The 24,003-nt window shown below is 24.8% G+C and overlaps 9 non-coding genes across 9 annotated transcripts; 6 read left to right on the top strand and 3 right to left on the bottom strand.

Moving 5' to 3' along the window:
* EHS24_005573 lies at positions 1 to 88 on the bottom strand. Its single transcript has one exon. It is a non-coding gene; the product is annotated as a tRNA-Ser (tRNA).
* A 12,618-nt stretch (positions 89 to 12,706) lies between these two features.
* Positions 12,707 to 12,779, top strand: EHS24_005574. The gene has a single exon. It is a non-coding gene; the product is annotated as a tRNA-Ile (tRNA).
* A 4,548-nt stretch (positions 12,780 to 17,327) lies between these two features.
* EHS24_005575 lies at positions 17,328 to 17,399 on the top strand. The gene has a single exon. It is a non-coding gene; the product is annotated as a tRNA-Phe (tRNA).
* Positions 17,400 to 18,673: 1,274 nt separating this feature from the next.
* On the top strand, positions 18,674 to 18,746 carry EHS24_005576. Its single transcript has one exon. It is a non-coding gene; the product is annotated as a tRNA-Pro (tRNA).
* Positions 18,747 to 18,858: 112 nt separating this feature from the next.
* EHS24_005577 lies at positions 18,859 to 18,929 on the top strand. Its single transcript has one exon. It is a non-coding gene; the product is annotated as a tRNA-Asn (tRNA).
* A 1,390-nt stretch (positions 18,930 to 20,319) lies between these two features.
* Positions 20,320 to 20,391, bottom strand: EHS24_005578. The gene has a single exon. It is a non-coding gene; the product is annotated as a tRNA-Met (tRNA).
* Positions 20,392 to 20,817: 426 nt separating this feature from the next.
* On the bottom strand, positions 20,818 to 20,888 carry EHS24_005579. Its single transcript has one exon. It is a non-coding gene; the product is annotated as a tRNA-His (tRNA).
* Positions 20,889 to 23,488: 2,600 nt separating this feature from the next.
* EHS24_005580 lies at positions 23,489 to 23,559 on the top strand. Its single transcript has one exon. It is a non-coding gene; the product is annotated as a tRNA-Met (tRNA).
* A 195-nt stretch (positions 23,560 to 23,754) lies between these two features.
* EHS24_005581 lies at positions 23,755 to 23,825 on the top strand. The gene has a single exon. It is a non-coding gene; the product is annotated as a tRNA-Thr (tRNA).
* Positions 23,826 to 24,003: the final 178 nt, after the last annotated feature.

Below are 24,003 nucleotides of genomic sequence, written 5' to 3' on the forward strand. Positions count from 1 at the left end.
CGGATTAAAGAGGATTCGAACCTCTGAATGCTTATCACATTATTGTAGTTCAAATACAACGCCTTAAACCAGACTTGGCTATTAATCCTTCTTTATTTTTTATTATCTAATAATTTTTTATTTCTTTATTTCTATTTTTTAATTCCTTCTACTTATACTTAGAAAGATATAATAATATATTCTTTATTTCCCATTTTTATCTCTTTTTCTTTAGGGGTTTATTTTTCCCCATTTTTATTAATTAATTATAATTTAGTAATATAAACACGTGATACTAATAATTGTACAAAGTAAGGTAAGATATAAGCTGACATTACATATGTTACAATAAATAGACCAACTAAAGCAAATCTAATTTGATTTACAAAATAAAATGGTAATAATTGTGGCATCTTTTTTATTTATTTTTTTGTCCTCCTTTTTAATGAACATTGTAATATAGTAAAATATTTATTTATTTATTTTTAACATATAAAATAAAATGTTTACTACTTTTATATCCTTTCATTCCTAGTTTTATTTTTATTTTAGCTGCGCGGCGCTCCGCTTTTTTATATAATTTTCCTTAATCGGAGCTATGTTTTTTATAATACATATATATGTATGTATATATATGTACCTAAATTAAATTATTTTATTTAAAATTATATTTATAGATATTTTACTGATCTTTTCTTTATTTATCTCCGCGCTCCGCTTTTTTATATAATTTTGGAACAAAATTATAACAAGTCCTCGGAGCTCATTTTAAAAATAAATTAATTACTTCACGGACTTGTTCCTATAATTTTATAAAATTAAATTAGAAAAAGTCTCTGTTTTTTTCTTCTTTGATCTTACGCTCTACTACAGAATAATTTATATATGTTTATACCATTTATATTTAGAATATAAAATAAATAAGGATTTTTTAGCTCTGCATAAATTTATTAAGATATAACCCCCGGTCCCTGTTAATAAATTTTTTTAGTTTGTAAGACAAACGCGGAGCTATATTTTAGTTCTCATTTTTCATTTATTTAAAAATCAAAAATTAAATTTGTCTCCCTAATTAATTTTATCTTGAAATATTATACTGAATATATATTCATTATGCCAAAATAAACAATAACCCTAAACAGAATTATAATATATTATAGAATTAATATCTTAATATTCTCTACCTAAAAAAAAGTAATAATACTTACTCTACTTTATTATTTTTCTACTCATTTAGTATTTAAATTTACTTTTTAACTCCTCATACCTCCATTATATACAACATATAAAGTATCTCTAAGTATATATTAAAACTTTTTTAAATAAAATTATTTGCTATTAAAAATTTTTATAACTACCCGCTCCGCTTTTTTCTATAATTTTCTTGCAAAATTATAGAAAAAATAAGTCCGTAGCAACCCTGAGCTTTTCCCCCTTTCAGCCGCGAGCTCCGCTTTTTTTATAATTTTTTATTAAATTATAAAAAAACAAGTCCGTAGCAGCGCCAAGCTATTATAAAAATCTATTAACCACTTCTCTATATAGTATATATTATTTAATTTTTAAGTTCTTATAAAATATAATAATTGTACTTATTATTATTATTATTTATTTTTTATCTACCATATTATTCTTATTCTTATCTATTATATTTTTATTTGCTGCGCGCTCCGCTTTTTTCTATAATTTTGTACAAAATTATAGAAAAAACAAGTCCTCGGAGCCATTTATACTCTTATCTACAATATTATTATTCTCATTTATATTCTTATTTACCATAATATTATTATCATTTATATTCTTATTTACCATTATATTATTATATAATACAATATATTGTCTCCGTTTTAATTAAAAATTGAATGAAATGAGATTTTTAATTAAAAAAGGAGAATATATTAATTCATTCTCTTAAATAATATTAAATATTTTTAATAAATAAAAATAAAAACACTAACTTATTGAAATATAGAATATTAATTTTATTTTTTTAGTTGTTTGTAGAGCTTTTCCGAATAAAATTTAAAAATATTTTAATTCGGTGAAAAAATATGATATATAAAATATAATACCTAAAAAGAAAAAGTAATTAAGAACAACAAAATAATATAAAGTTTTGTCTTATATTTTCTTGAATTTTTATTTTTATCATTAAAGGATTTGGACAATTTTTATAAAAGTAGTTATTAAAGGGTTTAATAATTTTAAACTTTAATTTTAACTTTAATTTTTATTACAATTACCTCCCCTTCCCTTTAATATTTTTAATTAAACCAAAAGAAAAATATTTATACAAAACTATTAAAAGGCTTTAGCTCTACTGACTTATTTTTATTTTATAAAAATAACTCCGCGGAGCAAATTTTATTTAATTTTTAGTATTATCGACTTATTATTTAATTAATGATAACGTAACTAACTATTTATATTAGTTTGATTCTTACAGTATTCAATTTATTCACCCCTTCGGGGGTTATTTTATTAATAAAATGAATAATATTATTTTTATTTTTAGGGGATTTAGATGTTAAAATTTGTAATAAGTTTTATAAGCCGTGCGGAGCGCGCAGAGCTAAAGCTGCTGCTTATGCCAACATTTTTATGTTTTGTTAAAATTTACGGATATAAGAGTGTTTTACCTCTCTTTGTAATTTAAGTTTAAACTTAAATTATTTGAGTATTTATAATGAAATTGGTGAGATATCGAATGCAATTAAAATAGAAGGCACTAGAATTACAAAAGCAATAGCTAATGGTAACATATCTGTCCAACAGAACACCATTAATTGATCATATCGTAATCGCGGTAATGTTCTACGTGTCCAAACGAAGAAGAATATAAATAAACAAGCTTTTAATCCTAGAATAATACATTGTAAATTAATAAATGTATCATTTACAAATAATTCAGGTAAATTATATCCCCCTAAGAATAAAATACCTGCTAATGTAGACATTAATACAATACTACAATATTCACCTAAGAAGAAAAATACGAAAATCATACCACTATGTTCTGTAAAGAAACCTCTTACAAGTTCTGATTCAGCTTCAGGAAGATCGAAAGGAGTACGATTTGTTTCAGCTAACATAGATACTAAGAAAATAACAAATACTGGTAATAATGGAATAGCATACCAAATAGATTCTTGAGATTCAATAATAGAAGTAATATTAAATGAACCACTTAATAAAATAACTGTTAAAATAGTTGAACTTAAAACTAATTCATAAGAAATTATTTGAGCTGTTGATCGTAATGATCCTAAGAATGCATATTTAGAATTAGCAGACCATCCGGCAAATAATACTCCATAAATACCAATAGATGAAATAGCTAATGTATATAAAATACCTAATGGAAAATCTGAAATAGTTAATCCAGCTCCAAAAGGAATAACAGCCCAACCTAAAAGTCTGAACATTAATGTAATAATAGGTGCTAAGTAAAATAAACTTTTTGTAGCATGTGCTGGTACAATAGTTTCTTTAACTACTAATTTTAAAGCATCTGCGAACGGTTGTAAAATACCATAAATACCTACTGTATTAGGACCAACTCGTCGTTGCATAGATCCCATTAATTTACGTTCAATAATTGTTATAAAGGCTACTCTTAATAAAATAGGTACCAATACTGCTAGTACATTAATTAAATTATAAATCATTTTTTATTTAAAATTTTTTATAATTAATCTAAAACTACAATATTAATTAACATAAAATATAAAATAAAATTTAATATAGTTGTTAATTTATAATATTCATTTTTTATATAAACAAACCATTAATTATAAAAATGTTAATATTACCGAATAAATATTTTTATTAAATTTAATAATTTTTGTATTTTCTCCATTTATTATAATTTCTCATTTTCTATAACTTTCTGTTTTTTACTTCTAGTACATAGCTTAATAATTTATATAAAATATTCATATTCTTTTTGTTTTCCAATAAGTTTAATATATTATTATAGATTATTAATTTATTATAATAATCTTATAATTGTACAATGTTATTATGATTGCACTGGTAACATGTTAAATGCATGATATGGTGTAGGACTTGGTAATCCCCATTCTAATGTTGTTGTAGCTGTTGATTCATTTTCGAATGAAGGAGTACTCATGAAGAAAGCTGGAACTGACCATGGGTTACCTTTAGCTTCTGGTTGATTTCTTAACATATCATAAATTACTACTAAGAATAACATCATTGAAACTACTGAAATTAATGATCCAATTGATGAAACGAAATTCCATCCTTCAAATGCATCAGGATAATCAGGAATTCGACGTGGCATACCTGCTAATCCTAAGAAATGTTGAGGCATGAAAGTAGTATTTACACCAATGAATAATGACCAGAATTGAATTTGAGCTAATGGTTCGCTATACATTCGACCGAAAATTTTTGGTCTCCAGTAATAGAATCCTGAGAATAGAGAGAATACAGCTCCCATAGATAATACATAATGGAAATGAGCAACAACGTAATATGTATCATGCATGGCTACATCCATAGATGCATTTGCTAATACTACTCCTGTTAACCCACCAATTGTGAATAAGAATACAAAACCTAATCTGAATAGCATAGATGCTGTGTATCGTACTGAACCTCCGTAACATGTTCTCAGCCATGAGAATACTTTAATACCTGTTGGAACAGCAATAATCATTGTAGCAGCTGTGAAGTAAGCTCGTGTATCTACATCTAATCCTACTGCATACATATGATGAGACCATACAATGAATCCTAATACACCAATAGATGCAATAGCATAAACCATCCCTAAGTAACCGAATACAGGTTTACCTGAGAATGCTGAAATTACATGTGAAATTATTCCGAAACCTGGAATAATAATTAAGTATACTTCTGGATGACCGAAGAACCAAAATAGATGTTCGTATAGAACAGGATCTCCTCCACCTGCAGGGTCGAAGAATGATGTGTTGAAATTACGATCTGTAAGAATCATTGTAATTGCCATTTATAATATCTTGATCCTCAGACTCTAGATCTATATATATTTATATAAATATAAATATATTCAATACAAATAATGTAAAGGAGGATTCTCTTGCACTTTCATACAAAGTTGAGACTGGATCTTACCATCTTAGTTTATTGTAAATGATCCCAATTATAAATAGTTCGTTTTTGATTCATACCTGATTTAATTTTAACAATTTCTTCTAAATTTTCTATATGTGTACCTTTTTCAAAAAATCTTAAAACACTAGACCAATCTTTATAATCTAAATATTTAGTTCCCTTTAAAGGATATTTATCTAAATATATTTTTAGATTTAAATTAGTTCTTAAACTACTTGTACGTACACGATATTGTGGATATTTTGAATTTAAACGTACTTCATTAACTTTAACTTTGATAAAATCAGCAATTAATGTTATAATAGATAACATACTAAAACTATAATGTGTAATTTGACTTTGCGATAATTCAAAACTTAAAGCAATACGAGGATATTTAGAAGTTAAACTAGTTCGTACTTGGAAACTACCATCAGCTTCAATGAAACCAGTTAACCAACTATTTACTCTTAATGAAGTAGTGTCAATACCTAAAGGTATAATATTTAAAAATTTTTTATTATTAAGATATTGAATAAGAAGAATTAATTGATTATATTTAGGTCCACGTATTTTTCCGTTAATTAAATTAACTAAAATAATTAGACCATTAATATTATTAATTGTTAAAATATACCTAGCACTTTGTTTCTTTTTATGAATAGTACCATGACCAATTATTTTTTGGACAAATTGACATAATGGAAAATCCTTTAATTGGAAAACAATTTGTACACTAGGATAATTTAAAATACCTTTAGCTGATCGTTCTTGTTTAGGTACTACAATAGTACCATCTCCTTCAATAAGACCAGCTAAATATGAACCAAAACCTACTATAGATATCATGGTTTCTTTATAAATTGATAGTTCTGGCGCACAGTCGTTGAGGTTCCCTAAGAGGTTATAACCTTCAAAGGTTACCTGCTGATTACCCATTGTTACATCTGCAAAGATTGTCACTCTATTTACGAGTACTTCGAGCTTTAGGGTTTCCCAGCATACAGCCAGATTTAAAGCTGGCACAATCATACCAGCTAAAACAGGTAATGCCATTAAAATAACAATACTTTGGAATAACATAGCCCATACGAATAATGGCATTTTATGTAATGACATACCTGGAGCTCGCATATTCAGAATAGTTGTTGTAATGTTAATTGCACCAAGCATTGATGACATACCAGATAAATGTACAGCGAAAATTGCTAAATCAACTGATCCACCAGAATGAGATTGGATACCAGATAATGGCATATATAATGTCCATCCTGTACCAGCTCCTTGTTCTACGAATAGAGATCCTAATAATAGAACAGTTGCAGGAATTAAAATCCAGAATGAAATATTATTTAATCGAGGGAAAGCTATATCAGGAGCCCCAATTAATACAGGTACCATATAATTACCAAAACCAGCCATTCTAGGTACAACTGCAAATAAAAGCATAATTAAACCATGTGCTGTAATAATAACATTGTACAGTTGGTGATTTCCTGCTAGAATTTGGTTTCCAGGAGCAGATAATTCTAATCGAATTAATACTGATAATCCTGTACCTACTAATGCCATAAAAATAGCATATATTAGATATAAGGTTCCAATATCCTTAGCATTTGTAGAAAGTAGCCATCGGGTGTACATATGTATATTTATATGTTCTTATAAAACTTCTTTATTTTTCATTAATATTTTATTTTTTATTAGTATTTTTCTCTTTTCATATTATTAATTTTTTATATATTTAAATTTTTAACGGAAAAAATAAACATATTCTTTTACCTAAATTTTCTCGACTCATTCTATTTACCTAATATACATATATACATCTTATAATATATAATAATAGTATTATTTTATAATATCTATGTTTTGTTGTTACTTATATTTTTTAATTAGAGATAAAAATATAATCCCTAGCATTGTAGGAGCTAAAAATCTTTATAATTTCACATTATTTAAATTCCATCTATATCAAAAATTATTTCGACTAAAAGTAATTATTAAAAATAGAATAAGCATTCTATTAAACATTAAAAACATTTAATATAGCACCTTTTAGGGGTTTTTACACTTTATATATTAATAATATTCATTATTGAACTAATAAATTTTAGCACCACGAGCGCGTAGCTAATTAATAATTTAAAGTACTAAGACTTTATTATGTATTACGTGTAGAAGTAATTGTAGGAAGAATAATTAAAGCTGTTAAGAATACAAAAATTAATCCAATATCTCCAACTACTTTTCCTAAAAATACAGGAGCAAATAGTAAAAATAAGAATGAAATTAATCCAAGGATAATATATAATGCATAACTAGTAATAATACCTGTATCATAACTTGCAATATTTTTACTTGTATTAGATAATGCATTACTTAATCCCCATGGACCAACTAATTCAATAATTCCTCGATCAATTACTTTAGAAATACTATGACCTCTTTTTAATCCACCGTTAATTACATAACCATTATAAATACTGTCAAAATACCATTTAGCATTTAAGAATTTATAAATATTTTTTCCTAATTTACTATCTGTTAATGAAATAGTAAAATTAGGAATTACATGATACATGAAAATTGCTCTTCTAGCTCCAACAAATGTTAAAATCATAGGTAAATGTTTAATTAATAATGGAATACCAAATTCAGCTTCTACTAAATTAATATGATTAGGTAATTGGAATAATGCTGTACTTAACATATCTGTACCAATTCCAACAAAAGCATCTTTCATAACATAACCAAATACAATAGAAAAGATAGATAGAACTACTAATGGAATAATAATAATACCTGGAGCTTCATGTGCATGTAGATAATCACCTTTAGGTGCATTAGGTACAGTAAAGAATGCTAATGAAATTAATCGCATACTATAAAAAGCAGTTAACATAGCTGATAATGTTCCTAACCAATATACTAATGTACCTGAGAATTCATATTGTCCAGCTCTTAATTCAAGAATTAAATCTTTAGAATACATTCCTGTTAAGAAAGGGAAAGCTATTAATGATAATGAACCAATTAAAATAGTTGTATATGTGAAAGGTAAGAAATTTACTAAACCACCAAGTCGTCGTAAATCTTGTTGATCTGCCATTCCATGAATAACAGCACCAGCAGCTAAGAATAATAATCTTTTGAAGAATCTATGATTTACTAAATGGAATAATGCTACATTATATTGTGATAGACCAACTGCCATGAATAAGTAACCTATTTGAGACATTGTAGAATAAGCAATAACTCGTTTCATATCATTTTGTAATAATCCTGTTGTTGCAGCTACAAATCTTGTTAATGCACCAACCCAAGTAATAATAATTAATACTGTTGGACCATATTCAATAATAGGAGATGATCGTAACATTAAGTATACTCCAGCTGTTACAAGAGTTGCAGCATGAATAAGAGCAGATACAGGAGTAGGACCTTCCATTCTATCTGGTAACCAAGTATGAAGTCCAAGTTGAGCTGACTTAGCCATAGCACCAACTAATAATAATAAACCAATAATTGTAATAGCTGTTTCATTCATAAAAGGTGCTACACTAAATACTGTTGCATAATCTACATTACCAAATACCCAGAAAATAGCAAAGAAACCAATAGATAAAAACATATCACCTACTCGATTAACTGTTAAAGCTTTAATTCCAGATTTATTAGCTTGAATTCGTGTAAACCAGAAATTAATTAAGAGATATGATGAAATACCAATACCCTCCCAACCTACAAAAAGGATAAGATAATTATCTCCTGCAACAAGAATTAACATGAAGAATGTGAATATAGATAAATATGAGAAGAAACGTTGATTATGAGGATCTTCTGCTATATATGAAATAGAATACATATGTACTATTGAAGATACAATTAATACAGGTAATAACATAGAAACTGTAAGGCTATCAAATAAGAATCCCCATTGTACTAATAAGAATTCAGAATCAATCCAACTATATAATTCAATTGAAACAGGTGAATTAGATAAAGCTACTTCATAAAAAGCTACAACAGCTAAAAATGCACTAGACATTAAAGCACCTGTAGTAATAATATGAGCACCAGTTACACCAATTTTACGTCCTAATAAACCAGCTACAGCTGATCCAAATAAAGGAAGAGCAAGAATAGATAAATACATTATGTACGTAATGAAATGTTACCTCGTAATCGGTAATATGCTACTAGAATACCTAATCCAATAGCACTTTCTGCACCTCTAATAGCAATAATGTATACAGAATAAGTTTGTCCAATAATATCATCAAATTGATATGAACTAATTAAAACTAATAATGTAACAGCTAATAATATCATTTCAATTGAAATAATTATTAAAATAATATTTTTACGATTTAAAATAAAACCTAAAATACTAATAATAAATAATAAAATAGATAATGTCATCTTATTTTATTTTATATTACAAAAAAATGACTAGTATATATTTATAATTTTAAAATAAAATTATATAAAACTTTAAAGTTATTAGTATTTGAAAATATGCATTTTTTATAAGTTTTTGTATTATAAAAATTTTTATTTTAATTATCTGCCTAATTTTTTTTATAATTTTAATAGATTATTAACATTTTAATAAAAAAAAAAGTAAAAAGTAGAATAATTTATATTATTCAAAAAACGTCTTACTTAAACTTAAATATTAAAAATTTTATCTTTTAGAAGGTTCTTAAAAAATAAAAATTATTTTTAAAATAGCTATATGTTATTTTTATCTTTCTTTTATGATACAAAGATAAAAATTCTATTTTCCCACTATTTTTGCAATAATTAATATTAATTTCTTTTTTATTCCCAAGTTCTAATATGAATATAGAACTTATATAAAAAGATATTTTTTATTATAAATGAAAGACTATTTTATAAACATATATTTTTTATAATAAAAAGGAATATGTATTTTAAAGGTAATAAAATAATAACTCTTATTTCCAGATTAAATTTGAAATAAAGAAATAACCTATGAAATAATATAACATGAGATAAGATAAGATAAGATGGTATCTGATTATATAAGATAATATAAAATAAGATATAGTAAAACTCTAATTCTTTTCATCTCTTATTACTACTTATATAAGCGATATAATGTTTAAATCAATATATTAAAAATAATCTGAAATCATTTAATAAATGCAAAACAGATCTAGTATAATGATCTTTTATATATCCTAAAAATTAAATTTATAATAATTTAAGAATATTATTTCATAGGAATAATTTAAAAATTTTTAAAATGTTTACTTTATTATCTTTAATTAATAATCCTATTCGATGTGATTCACCAGAACCTTGGCAACTAGGTTTCCAAGATGGTGCAACACCTACATTCGAAGGTATTACAGAATTACATAATTCTATTTTCTTCTATTTAGTTGTTATTTTCATTGGAGTTACGTATGCAATAGTTTCTATTGTAAATAACTTCAGTCATAATAAAAATCCTATTGTTTATAAATACCTTAACCATGGTACAGTTATTGAATTAATTTGGACAGTTAGACCTGCTTTTGTTTTAATTGCTATTGCTTTCCCATCATTCAAACTTCTTTACTTAATGGATAGTCCTGTAGTTTTTAATGATCTTCTAATGTAAATAGCTTTTATTTCGGTTAAAACACTTAAATCAAATTCTAAAGCTATTGTTTTAATAGACTCAAATAGGGTAAGTTTAACTTTAAATCTACGCTTTACTAATGTTGTACGAAATATAGTTCATATGCCAAAACGAGTAATTTCACAAATTGTAGGCCATATTCTTGGAGATGCTTCTCTAGGTATGACTAAAACATCTATTACTCCTTATTTTATTTTTACTCAAACTGCTAAACGTTTTTCATATGCTTGGCATGTTTTTTCAGTAATTGGACATTATTGCGGGAAATTACCCCGATTAAATTATAGTACACGTAATGGTGTACCATTAAGAAGTATCCAAATTCATACTCGATCATGTCTTCAATTATTAGAACTATATAAATTGTTTTATGTTGAAGTAGAAGAAAAAATGGTAAAAACAATCCCTTTAGATTTATTAGCTTATTTAGATTCAATTGCATTAGCTTATTGGGCTATGGATGATGGAGCTGCAACAAGAAGTCGCTCAGGTTTTTATCTTCATACTAAAGGTTTTACTTTTGAAGAAGCGTACCTGTTAGCCGCGATGTTGCATTACCAATTTGATTTAGTTGTAACCGTACAAAACCATAAAAACCGGCCTACAATCTATATTACAAGAAAATCTATGCCGATTTTTGTGAGTTTAGTAAAACCTCATTTCCATACATCAATAATGTATAAATTAGAAGGTAATTAAGAATTACTTATTAACTTTGTCCCATTTATTAGTAATAATAAAATGTAAATTTCACTATATGCTGGAAACCCCATTATATTATATACAAATCAGTATATGCTTAAATTTTAAAAGTGTAAAATTCCATTTATATATTAAATATATTAAGTACATAGTTAAGTAAGTATTTGTGAAAACTATAATATGAGCACCGTTAAATTTTTAAGGTGCGTTGGGCAATCAGCAGGAAACCAAATTACATAGCCAATGTAAGAGTAGGATCCTCAGAGACTACACGTGAAAAGTCCTCTATTTATAGGACTATGATATAGTCCAAGCTTTTTATTTAGTGTAATTTAGCTACTCTAAATTAGAGTAAAGAATAAAAAGAAAGGAAGTTATTTCTCCATCTATGACAATTAAAGCTGTAGGTCACCAATGGTACTGGTCTTATGAATATTCAGATTTTGTAAATGACAACAATGAAAGTATTGAATTTGATTCATACATGATCCCTGATACAGATTTAAGAGACGGGCAATTACGATTACTAGATGTAGATAATCGAGTAGTTGTTCCTGTAGACACACATATTCGATTTGTTGTTACAGGAGCGGACGTAATTCATGATTTTGCTGTACCATCATTAGGGTTAAAAATTGATTGTACTCCGGGTCGGTTAAATCAAACATCAGTATTTATTCAACGAGAAGGTGTTTTCTATGGTCAATGTAGTGAATTATGTGGAGTATATCACGGATTCATGCCTATTGCCATTGAAGCAGTTTCATTAGATGAATATTTAACATGGCTAGATTCACAAGAATAATATGTATAAATAATTCATGAGTTTTATGAAACTTTATGACTTATTCTAAAAATACATTTTTATCTTGTGGTAATAATTCTGTTTTCTCATAAAATCCCCTTAATATAATTAATATATTTCTTAAAAGGCTTATAAATGATTTATCATTTATAATTTTTATAATAAGATTCTAAAATAGATAATCTATATCTTATTTGTTAAGAATATAATGTATAATTTTATTAGTAGTATGCTTAAATAATTAGCTGCGCGCTCCGCTTTTTCTATAATTTTTGAACAAAATTATAGAAAAACAAGTCCGTAGGAGTCGCAGCTAAATATTTTATTAAAGTCTTAAAAAGAAAAAAATGAAAAAGTTTTATATTATAAATATATATATAACTATATAAAATAATTTATTTATAAGAAATAAGTAATAACTTAAAATAAAATTAAGTATAAAATTTATGGATAAACTAAATAAGCCTATAGTATAATTGGTTAGTACACACTGTTGATATCGGTGTAGCAGAAGTTCGAATCTTCTTGGGCTTAAAAATTTTTACTAAAAAAAAAAAGATTTATTTTCATTTTATATCAACCAAATAATAATTAAATAAGATATAATTATTATTTAATATTGCGATAGCATCGTTTAACTGCCATATAAATTATAAGTTTCAACTTGTTGAATATATAAAGATACTATTAAAAAGGAATATTAGGATGTTAATATTTATTATCATCATTAAAAAATAATTATTATTATGCGACTATTAAAATCAAATAAATTATTAAGTATTGTTAATAGTTATATTGTTGATTCACCTCAACCATCTAACTTAAGTTATGCTTGGAATTTCGGATCATTATTAGCTACATGTTTAGGAATTCAAATTGTTACAGGAGTTATTTTAGCCATGCATTATACACCTAATGTTGATTTAGCTTTCATTAGTGTAGAACATATTATGCGTGATGTTAACTATGGATGGATGATTCGATATTTACATGCTAACACAGCTTCATTCTTCTTCATTTTTGTATACTTACATATTGGACGAGGTATGTATTACGGGTCATATAAAAGACCTCGAATTTGGCCTTGGTCAATTGGTGTAATTATTTTAGTATTAATGATAGGAACTGCGTTTCTAGGTTATAATAATACGACCTAAATTGAAATAGAAATAATATTTAATATTAAAAAAGTAATGGTTCCCATTATTATATTAATAACTTTATATAAGTTTAACGACTATAAAAAATAATATAGTCTGAACAATAATAAAAATTATTGAAAAATTTTATATCTAATATATATATATTAGATATAATAAAAAATAACATAAATTGATGTATTACCTTATGGACAAATGTCATTATGGGGTAAAAGTGCTCCAAATATAATAAAAATAATTTCTGAAAATAATATTTCTCTTGTAATTATTTTAATCAGAAACGTTTAAAACGTTAAACGGCTAATAAAATTTAGTAAAATACTAATATATAGTCTGAACAATAATGTAAATTATTGAATTTTATTTTTGCACCTTTAAAAATTTTAAAGTTTACATATTACTTCTTAAAATCTCTAAAGTTGAATATTAAATATTTGATCAAGAGTTATAAAAATTTCAGCGATTAAATATAAAAATATAACAATATAGGCTACTGTAATTACTAACATGTTATCAGCTATTCCATGGATTGGAACAGATTTCGTAGAATTTATATGAGTTCTACTGTTATTAAAACTTAATAACAAAATAAAAAAATTATTACTAAAAATCTAAATTTTAAAAAGATAATCAGTATCAGATAATATCTGATTAAAGACTATATCGATATTTAAGATATTTATTCTTTAATAAGATAGTCTAAATTAATTAGAAATAATTAAAAAATATAATTAATATACTGATAATATTATTGTCGTATGGGGTGGTTTAAATACTGTTGAACCATGTGATAGTGATATCACATTAAAAATTCTGCTTGATGCTGGAAACTCCACGTTACTAGCTTCTACGTACTTTGGAATTACTAAAGATTCTAATGTAAAAATCGTAGAAACGAGTGGACAATCAGCAGAGGTCAAAAATAATGAAAATGAAAACAACTCATATTCTGATTTGGCTTCTCAGAGACTTAACGCAGAAGATCTCTTAACGTATGAAGCTTATTTAGTTGGATTAATTGAAGGAGATGGTTGGTTTAGTATTACTAAAAATGGTCGATACCTTCAATATGAAATGGGCATTGAATTACACATACGAGATATTAAGTTATTATATAAAATTAAATCTATATTAAATAGAGGTGTCGTAGTTATTCGGAAAGATAAAGAAGGTAATCCTATTAGTAGAATTTTCCGAATCCGAAAAAAAGAACAATTAAAGAAAATTATTTTACCTATTTTTAACAAATATCCTATGTTATCAATAAAACAAATAGATTTTCTACGACTACAACATAACTTATTATCTAATGTAATTTATAGAATTGACTTAAAATCTTATGTTCGACCAGAAGAAGTTATTTCTTTAAAAAGAAGAAAAGACCTATCTTTATTACCTTACTTTAGAAGATGATTAATTGGATTTATCGAAAGAGAAGGTTGTTTTAGTATTTATAAAAGAGCTAATCACCCATCTAATATTGCTTCATTTGATATCGCTCAAACAAGAAGAGTGAACGTAATTACAGCTATTAAAATAAAATTAAATTTAACACAAAAAGTATATATTGATAAAACAAATTGTGCTAAACTTAAAGTATCAAGTGTACGAAGAGTGGAAAATGTTGTTAAATTTATAAAAAATGCTCCAATTAAATTACAAGGCTATAAAAAAGTACAATACTTATTATGGCTTAAACAATTACGCAATACTTCACGATATTCAACTAAATTTAAAGTGCCAGAAAAATACTAAATGGAGATCAAGATATAGTCCGATCATCATATAATCAAATTGATGCGTGTAACGAGAACCCTTATTAAAAGGCGTGGGGTTACCAACATAAATGCTCAGTAAGCAATGCAACACTTAACCGATTCTTCTCTCTACATTACTTATTACCTTTCATTTTAGCTGCATTAGCATTATTACATATGATAACTCTGCACGTAAATGGTAGTGGTAACCCATTAGGAATTAGCTCAAACGTTGACCGTATTCCAATGCATCCATATTTCATGTTCAAAGATCTTATTACTATTTTCTTATTCTTCTTAGCATTAGCTATTATTGTATTCTATATGCCTAATGTAATGGGTCATTCCGACAATTATATTCCAGCTAATCCTATGCAAACACCTCCTTCAATTGTACCTGAATGGTTAAAAATAAAAGATGCCTTTCATATTATATATATATAATGTTAAAAACTACTAGAACCCTGAAAAATCAAATTTGCTTAGGCTAACAAATATTTGATATGACTACTAGTAATGTTTTAAATAAAACATTCAACGACTAAATTTAACGTTATATTTTTAATATCAAAATCAAAATATATTAAAAATATAAAATACATAGTCTTATTATTTTATAATATAATTTTAAATACATATTCTTTCCTGTACTTATTATTTTCATAGTAGTACCACGTTTAACTAAATCTAGATGTGATTTAATTATAATTCCTCCGTATATTAAAGAAGTATTAGTAGGAAAGGTGATGAATGGTTACAAAAACGTTCTATAAATCAAAATACTCGATTTGGATTTAGACAATCAAATAAAGAAGAAAAACAAGAGTATTTTAGTTATGTTTTTAATATATTCTCAAAATTTTGTACAGCTAATTACATCCCTAACATTTAAACGCTCAGGGTATAATACCATTTTAGGAAGTATTTTATTTATTACAATAAGATTACCTTGTTTTAATACATATTATCAACTATTTTATGTTTCAGATAAAAAAAGAAATATTATTAATATCTTTACAAGAGTAAGTTTAGCTCATTGGATTATATGTGATGGCTCTAAACAAAATAAAGGATTACATTTAAATACATATGATTTTGATTTAACCTAAGAAAGTGTTAATCGACTTATTTTTATCTTAGAACAAAAATATAAATTAAATTGTACCATTCATAGCAGGACCTCGTATTTATATCATAGAAAATTCTATGAATAAACTTCGAGAACTAGTTAAACCACATATGGTTCCTAGTATGTACTATAAAATTGGATTATAAATATACAGATCTATTACCTTACTATGCTATTTTACGATCTATTCCTAATAAACTTATAGGAGTTATTAGAATGCTTATGTCTCTATTAATTCTTCTAGCTATGCCTATTCTTGATACATGTCGAGTACGAGGAAGTCAATTCCGACCTTTAATGCGATTCTCATTCTGGGTATTCGTAAGAGATTTCTTCTTCTTAATGTATCTTGGATCACAACACGCTGAAGAACCTTATGTTACATTAGGTATGATTGCAACAGCTCTATATTTTGGATGGTTCTTAGTATTAGTACCAGTAGTAGGAATTATTGAAAACACATTAGCAGATATTGCAACAACAGAAAACAAATCTGGAAATCAATAATCTTAAATTTAATAACAACACAAAATCCCCTAAAGATTTTAATTCCTTTTTGCACTAAGCTGTTATTATGTAAGACAAAATTAAAAAACAAGTCCTAAGAAATTTTTATAAAAATAGCAGAACTATAAAAACTCATATTTTTATAACTCTTTATAATTTAGTTATTATAATAAAGTTATATTATAGTTTAGCTGCGCGCTCCGCTTTTTCTAAAATTTTCGAACAAAATTATAGAAAACAAGTCCGCGGAGCAATATTTTTAAAAAACTTTAAATTTTGTATTTTTACATAAATTTTAAATCTTGAGAAGAAAGTAAGAAAAAAAAATAAAAACGAATAACAGATAAAAGGAAAGGGGGGGAATCATATAAAGGTAGTATTCTGTGTTTGCAACACAGCCGTATGAGTTCAATTCTCATTTTCTCCATTATATTATACTATTTTTAACTTTAAAATAAATATAAAACATATATAATATAAACTCTCGAATAATTGAAAAATTATATTTTACTCAAGAGTATAAAATAAAGCTCAGATAGCTCAACTGGTAGAGCACCGAACTGAAGATTCGGTTGAAGAAGTTCAAGTCTCCTTCTGGGCAATATAACATTAATATATATTTTAAAGTTAATAACTTGCCTAAACTTATAAAATTTTAACCTTATATTTAATCCTTTAATATCTAAGATATACTAAATTAATATGTTGCATGAATTTATAATGGGAAAATTTATAAACTTCTCCAATATTAAATCATTACATATTAAACTGCGACTAATCTTTAATATTTTTATAAATACTGTTTTATTTTTATTTATAATATACTTATATTTTATATTTTATATTTTATATTTTATATTTTATATTTTATATTTTATATTTTTTTTTTATTTAATTTATATTTTATAAAAATATTCAAGACAAGAAAAAAGAAAGTGAATTAAAAAAATAAAAAACGATTCTATTCTTTATAATATATATTGGTTAATTAATGATAACAATATATACTATATTAATCCAAATGAGATAATTAACATTAAATTAATTATTCAGTTACATATTTAAAATATAATTTTTTTGTTTTCAAGTGTTATTATAATTTAAAGATTTTTAAATTAAAACAATTAACAGTAATAATTTTCTATATAATAATCCATAATTTTAATTTATCTATAATATTTTTTCAATATATTCAATATAAAACTAGATTTATCCAAGAAATAAAAATAAAGAGATAAGATTGAGGAATATAAGTTTATTAACTCCGTGACAAAAGGCGCATTTTTAGCTCTGTGCTGCGTAACAATTAAAGAAATAATTTATTTTTTAAAGTATTAATATAAATAACCGCGGACTTTCTATAATTTTGGAACAAAACTATAGAAAAAGCGGAGCGCGCCGCGCAGCTAACTAAAAAATTAGTAAATATTGCTCTGCGGACTTATTTTCTATAAAATTATAGAAAAAATGCGGAGCGCGCAGAAAATAGAAAAATAAAATTAAATAGTATTAAATAATTATTATTTCTAGACTAATTTTAAGAATATTAACATATTAACAGTAAAAAAAATACATAATATTTATTTTCAAGAATATACATTTATTAAATTTTTACCAAATGAATATTATGTCATAATATATATTAGAACTCTATATAAATTTATACAATTTACATGCTAAAAAAGAATAAATATAAAATAACATTGTGTTTCTAATATAAAATTAGCTCCGCGTCCTACGGACTTGTTTTTATATAATTTTGTTCCAAAATTATATAAAAAAGCGGAGCGCGGAGCATTATATTCTTTTAATATATAAGAAATAAAATATAAGCCTCGAAGTCTTAAGACTAAAATAATATATAAAAAAAAAATACAGGTGATAGTTCAATTGGTAGAATACATGCTTTGGGAGTGTGGGGTTGCAGGTTCAAGTCCTGCTTACCTGATTAAGGTGTGAAATAAATAAATATGAAATATAATAAGCTCCGTTTTGTCTTCAGTAAAAAAAAAAAATAAGAAAAAAAATATTTTCAAATAATTTATTCATATATAAAAAATGTCCCTATAGCTTAATGGTAAAGCAGGATACTGTTAATATCAAGAAGAAAGTTCAATTCTTTCTAGGGACTAGTTAAGATAAAAAATCAACTTAAAACAAAAAGATTTTAAGTATTACCTATTAGTTTACAATTTATTGCTTACACGTTTACAACTTATAAAAGTTAAAGAACATAAAATTTAAATACTAAAGAAAGTTACTAATTAAAAAATTATTATAATTATTATAAAATATGAATACATTTTTATTAGATTTATTAGGATTTGGAGTATTATTATCAGGTATTTTAGTAATTACATCAAAAAATCCAGTTATTTCAGTTTTATTTTTAATTTCGGTTTTTGTTAATGCAGCTGGATATTTATTATTATTAGGTGTAGGATTCGTTGGTATTTCATACTTAATTGTTTATGTTGGAGCTATTGCTATTTTATTCTTATTCGTTGTTATGATGTTAAATATTAATATTACAGAAATTGTTTCAGTTGGTCGAGAATATACTAAAAATTTACCTTTAGGATTAATTGTTGGTTCATTATTTTTTTATGAAATCTTATCATTAATTCCAAATACATATAAAGAAGCAGGTGGATTACCATTATCATTATTCCATTATCTTAATGGTTTATTTTTAGGTATTGATAGTTCATCTATTGGTTCATCTGTACATATAACATTTGCTAATATTTCACCTGATCAAAGATTTTCACAATTCTTACAAATTGAAGCTATTGGACAAGGTCTTTATACTTATGGATCATTATGGTTATTAATTGCAAGTATTATTTTATTATTAGCTATGTTAGGACCTATTGTATTATGTTTACGATCTGTTAAAACTATTTAATTCTCTCATTCCCCTCTCTACTCCTATTTTCTTAATCAAAAAATAATTCTCAATAAAATTATTATTTAAGTAATTATTATTAGATATAATTCTCGCTACTTTATTTAGATTATTCTTAATATCCTATTCAAATATTAAAATATATATAATATTTTATTTAGGAGTTATATTATTATATACATTTTCCCATTCTTTATTTGAATTATGTTCTATATATAATATATATATATAAAATATATAATTTTTTTAAGATATTAAATAATATATTGTTTATTATTAATATTAATTGAATATGAAATTAGATCATGTTTTATAATAAATTAGTCTAATTCATCTTTTAGAGGTTCAATTTATAAACTTCCTTCTAAATTTCTTAAATATATTCATGTATTTTTATAAATAACCTTCAATTCAAAAATAAATATCAATAAATCCATCTTTAACACAATTCTCTATTAGAATAATATTATTATATTAGCTCTCATAATTATATAAATAAGTTAATTATAGCCTTTAAACTTTTAATAGTATCTTTCTATACTGAAATATTTTCAGTTTTTACTTTTAAATTTCTAATTTTGAAATATATATATATATATATATATTATTATTAAGCTGGAAAAAGGATTTGAACCTTTTTTGTGCCACTATGAAAGGCAAGTTTTACCAATTAAACTATTCCAGCTGTATTATTTATATTTAAGGATAAAAATTTTCTATAAACTGGTTTCTGTATTTAGTTAATAACTATTATTATTCAATTTTTTTTAATTAATATCATTTAAATATAATTAAAAAAATATCTTAAATAAAACATAGGCGTTAATACTCTTAAAAATTTATTACTTTTATTTTTTCTAAATTACCACAACTCTTGTCATTTTATATTTTTATACATTTTCAGATCTTCCTATTTACTTTTAACTATTAAAAAATTTTATCCTTTTCATTTCAAAATTTTATTTTATTTGAAATGAAAAGAGGGATATATATTATTAATCTTTATAAAAACTCTATTAAACTATAACTTTTTAATATTTATAACTAAAAAATGGGACAAATAATTTTTCAGTTTTTATATTTATTTTATTAATAATACTATTTTTCCTCGGGTAAAACCACAGAATCGAACTGAGGTGACTTCAACCACAATGAAGCATTTTACCATTAAATTAGTCTTACCTTGAAGAGAGCAGGACTTGAACCTGCAATAGATAAAAATCTGACTGGTTTACAGCCAGCTCCCTTACCAATTAGGGGTATCTCTCCTTTAATCCTTTTAAAGGTTAAAGCTTATTTCTTATAATATATTATATCTCATATTACTTTTTATACTTCTAAGACAGAAATTTTTTATCTTTTTAAGAGAAATGTTATTATAATTTATCTGTTTTTTAACTGCTACGAACTTGTTTATATAATTTTGTTGCAAAATTATAAAAAAGTCGCCTAGCCAGCCCATTTTAATATATATATTATAATAAATACCAAAAAATATCAGATTATTTTTTAAATTTTAATATTTAGCGTGCAGTGGGGCAAAGTCTATAATCTATTATATAATAATATTAACTATTATTTCTGTCCCCATGCCTTTTCCATTAATTTTAAAATAACTTATTATTATAATAATATTAATTTGAATTTAATTTATATTTATATATCGTATATGTATGTTTCTATAAAAGTTAAGAAATAAAAGATAAATGAATATACTCAAAGAAAAATTAGCTCCGCATTTTGTTAGACAAAAAAGAAGTCCGCGCAGCTAATGAAATGAAGGTTATTTTACCTGCGCGCTCCGCTTTTTATATAATTTTGGAACAAAATTATAGAAAAACAAGTCCTCGGAGCTTAATTAAAAATATATTAAATATATACACAAAAATCTAATAATTCCGTTTTGTCTTACAAGCGCCCATTTTTATTATTCAATAAACTAAGTAAAAGCGAATAGGTAAAAAAAAATCTTAAAATAGTTTAAATAATATATTAATATATATTTAAAAAAATAATAATTTTAAAGAAGGAACAATTTAGTATTTAAAAATAATAAAAAAATAAAAAAAAACATGTTAACAAGATTATTATTAATTCCTATTATTGGTAGATTAATTATATTACCAATAAATAATATAACACAAATTAAACAAAGAAGAATAATTACAGCAATAATTAATTTTACTTTATCATTATTTTTATGGGTAAGATTTGATTCAGGTTCATTACAATATCAATTTGTACAAGAATATAATACATTAAATTTTTGTCATTTACATATTGGAATTGATGGAATTAGTTTATACTTTGTATTATTAACAACATTTATTACACCATTATGTTTATTAGCTAATTGGAATAATTTAGAATTTGGATATAAATATTATTATATTGCATTTTTATTAATGGAAACATTATTAATTGCAGTTTTTGTAGTATTAGATTTAATGTTATTTTATATTTTCTTCGAAGCTGTATTAATTCCAATGTTCTTAGTTGTAGGTATTTGGGGTGGTTCAATTACACGAATTCGAGCTTCATTCTTATTATTTTTATATACATTAGCTGGTTCATTATTTATGTTATTAGCTATTATGGTTATTTATTATAATGTAGGAAGTACAGATTTTACAGTTATTTCATTATCTAATATTAATCCAGAAAGTCAAAAAATTTTATGGTTAGCTTTCTTTTTATCATTTGCTGTTAAAACACCTCTTTTCCCATTACATGTATGGTTACCACGTGCTCATGCAGAAGCTCCATTAGCTGGATCAATTCTATTAGCAGGATTATTCTTAAAACTTGCAACATATGGTTTCTTACGAGTATTAATTGATATTATGCCAGATGCTACAAATTATTTTTCACCATTAGTACAAACTATTGGAATTGTAACATTAATTTATTCATCATTAGCAACTATTCGACAAGTAGATTTTAAAATGTTAGTAGCTTATTCTTCAATTAGTCATATGGCTATTGTAGTATTAGGTTTATTTTCAAATACAATTATTGGTATTGAAGGAGCTATTGCATTATCTATTGCACATGGTTTTATTTCTCCAGCTTTATTCACTTTAGTTGGAGGAGTAATTTACGATCGTGGACATAATCGAATTATTCGATATTATCGTGGATTAGTAGTATATATGCCTATTTTTGCATTATTATTCTTCTTAAGAACTATTGCTAACATGGGTATTCCATTATCATTAAATTGGGCTGGAGAATTTATAGCATTATCTGGGGTATTCCAACGATCTCCTGTTATTGGTGTATTAGCTGCAACAGGTATTGTACTTTCAGCATGTTATAGTATTTTCCTATTCAATCGAATAGCTTTTGGTGCATATTCAGAATTTTTACCTCAATTTAAAGATGTAAATCGACGTGAATTTGCTATTTTAGCTAGATTATTAATTCCTAGATTCGTATTAGGTATTTTCCCAAATATTATTTTAAATGATATTCATGTAGCAGTAACTAATTTACTTTACGTTGCCCCTACATGGAACTAAAAATAAAAATCGGAGGAATAAAAATAAAAAGAATTTCAGTTGTTCCTAAAATAATTTAGCTGCGCAATAAGAATAAATGAAAAAGGATTTAAAATTTTTATCATTAATTTATTAAAAGAAAGGAATATATTTATATTTTATATAATATATTATTAAAAAATAATATTTATTATTTATTAAACAAGCATGATGAAATGGTAGCCATGTCTTTCTTAAGAAAAGATGTCACTAGACGTGAGAGTTCGAGTCTCTCTGCTTGTAAGCGGTATAATGTAATGGCAACATATTGGTCTCATGATCCAAGTATTGGGGTTCGAATCCCTGTATCGCGTATTATATTATATATATAATATGTAATAAATTTATATTTAAAAATATAAAAAATTGAATAATTTAAATTAATTTAATTAATGTATTTATAAAAATATAAAGGATAAAAAAGACGCCATCGAATAATAGGTTAATTCGCTTAGCCTTCACTTAAGCAACACCGGTTCGAATCCGGTTGGCGTTAATAAAAATGAAAAGCCGGAATAGTTAAATGGTATAACATAAATCTTGTAAATTTAAATTATTGGTTCGATTCCAGTTTTCGGTAATAATAATAATTTTATATCTATGAACTATAGAGTAATTGGCAACTCGCCTCATTTTGGTTGAGGAAATTAACTGTTCGAGTCAGTTTAGTTCAGTTACTTTTTTAAATTTTATAATAACATTATTTTTATTTATATATTTTTAATCAAGAAAGAATATTTTTATTCTAATTATAAATA

Source organism: Apiotrichum porosum (assembly GCF_003942205.1).
Source record: "Apiotrichum porosum strain DSM 27194 chromosome Unknown scaffold_25, whole genome shotgun sequence".
NCBI lineage: Eukaryota > Fungi > Basidiomycota > Tremellomycetes > Trichosporonales > Trichosporonaceae > Apiotrichum > Apiotrichum porosum.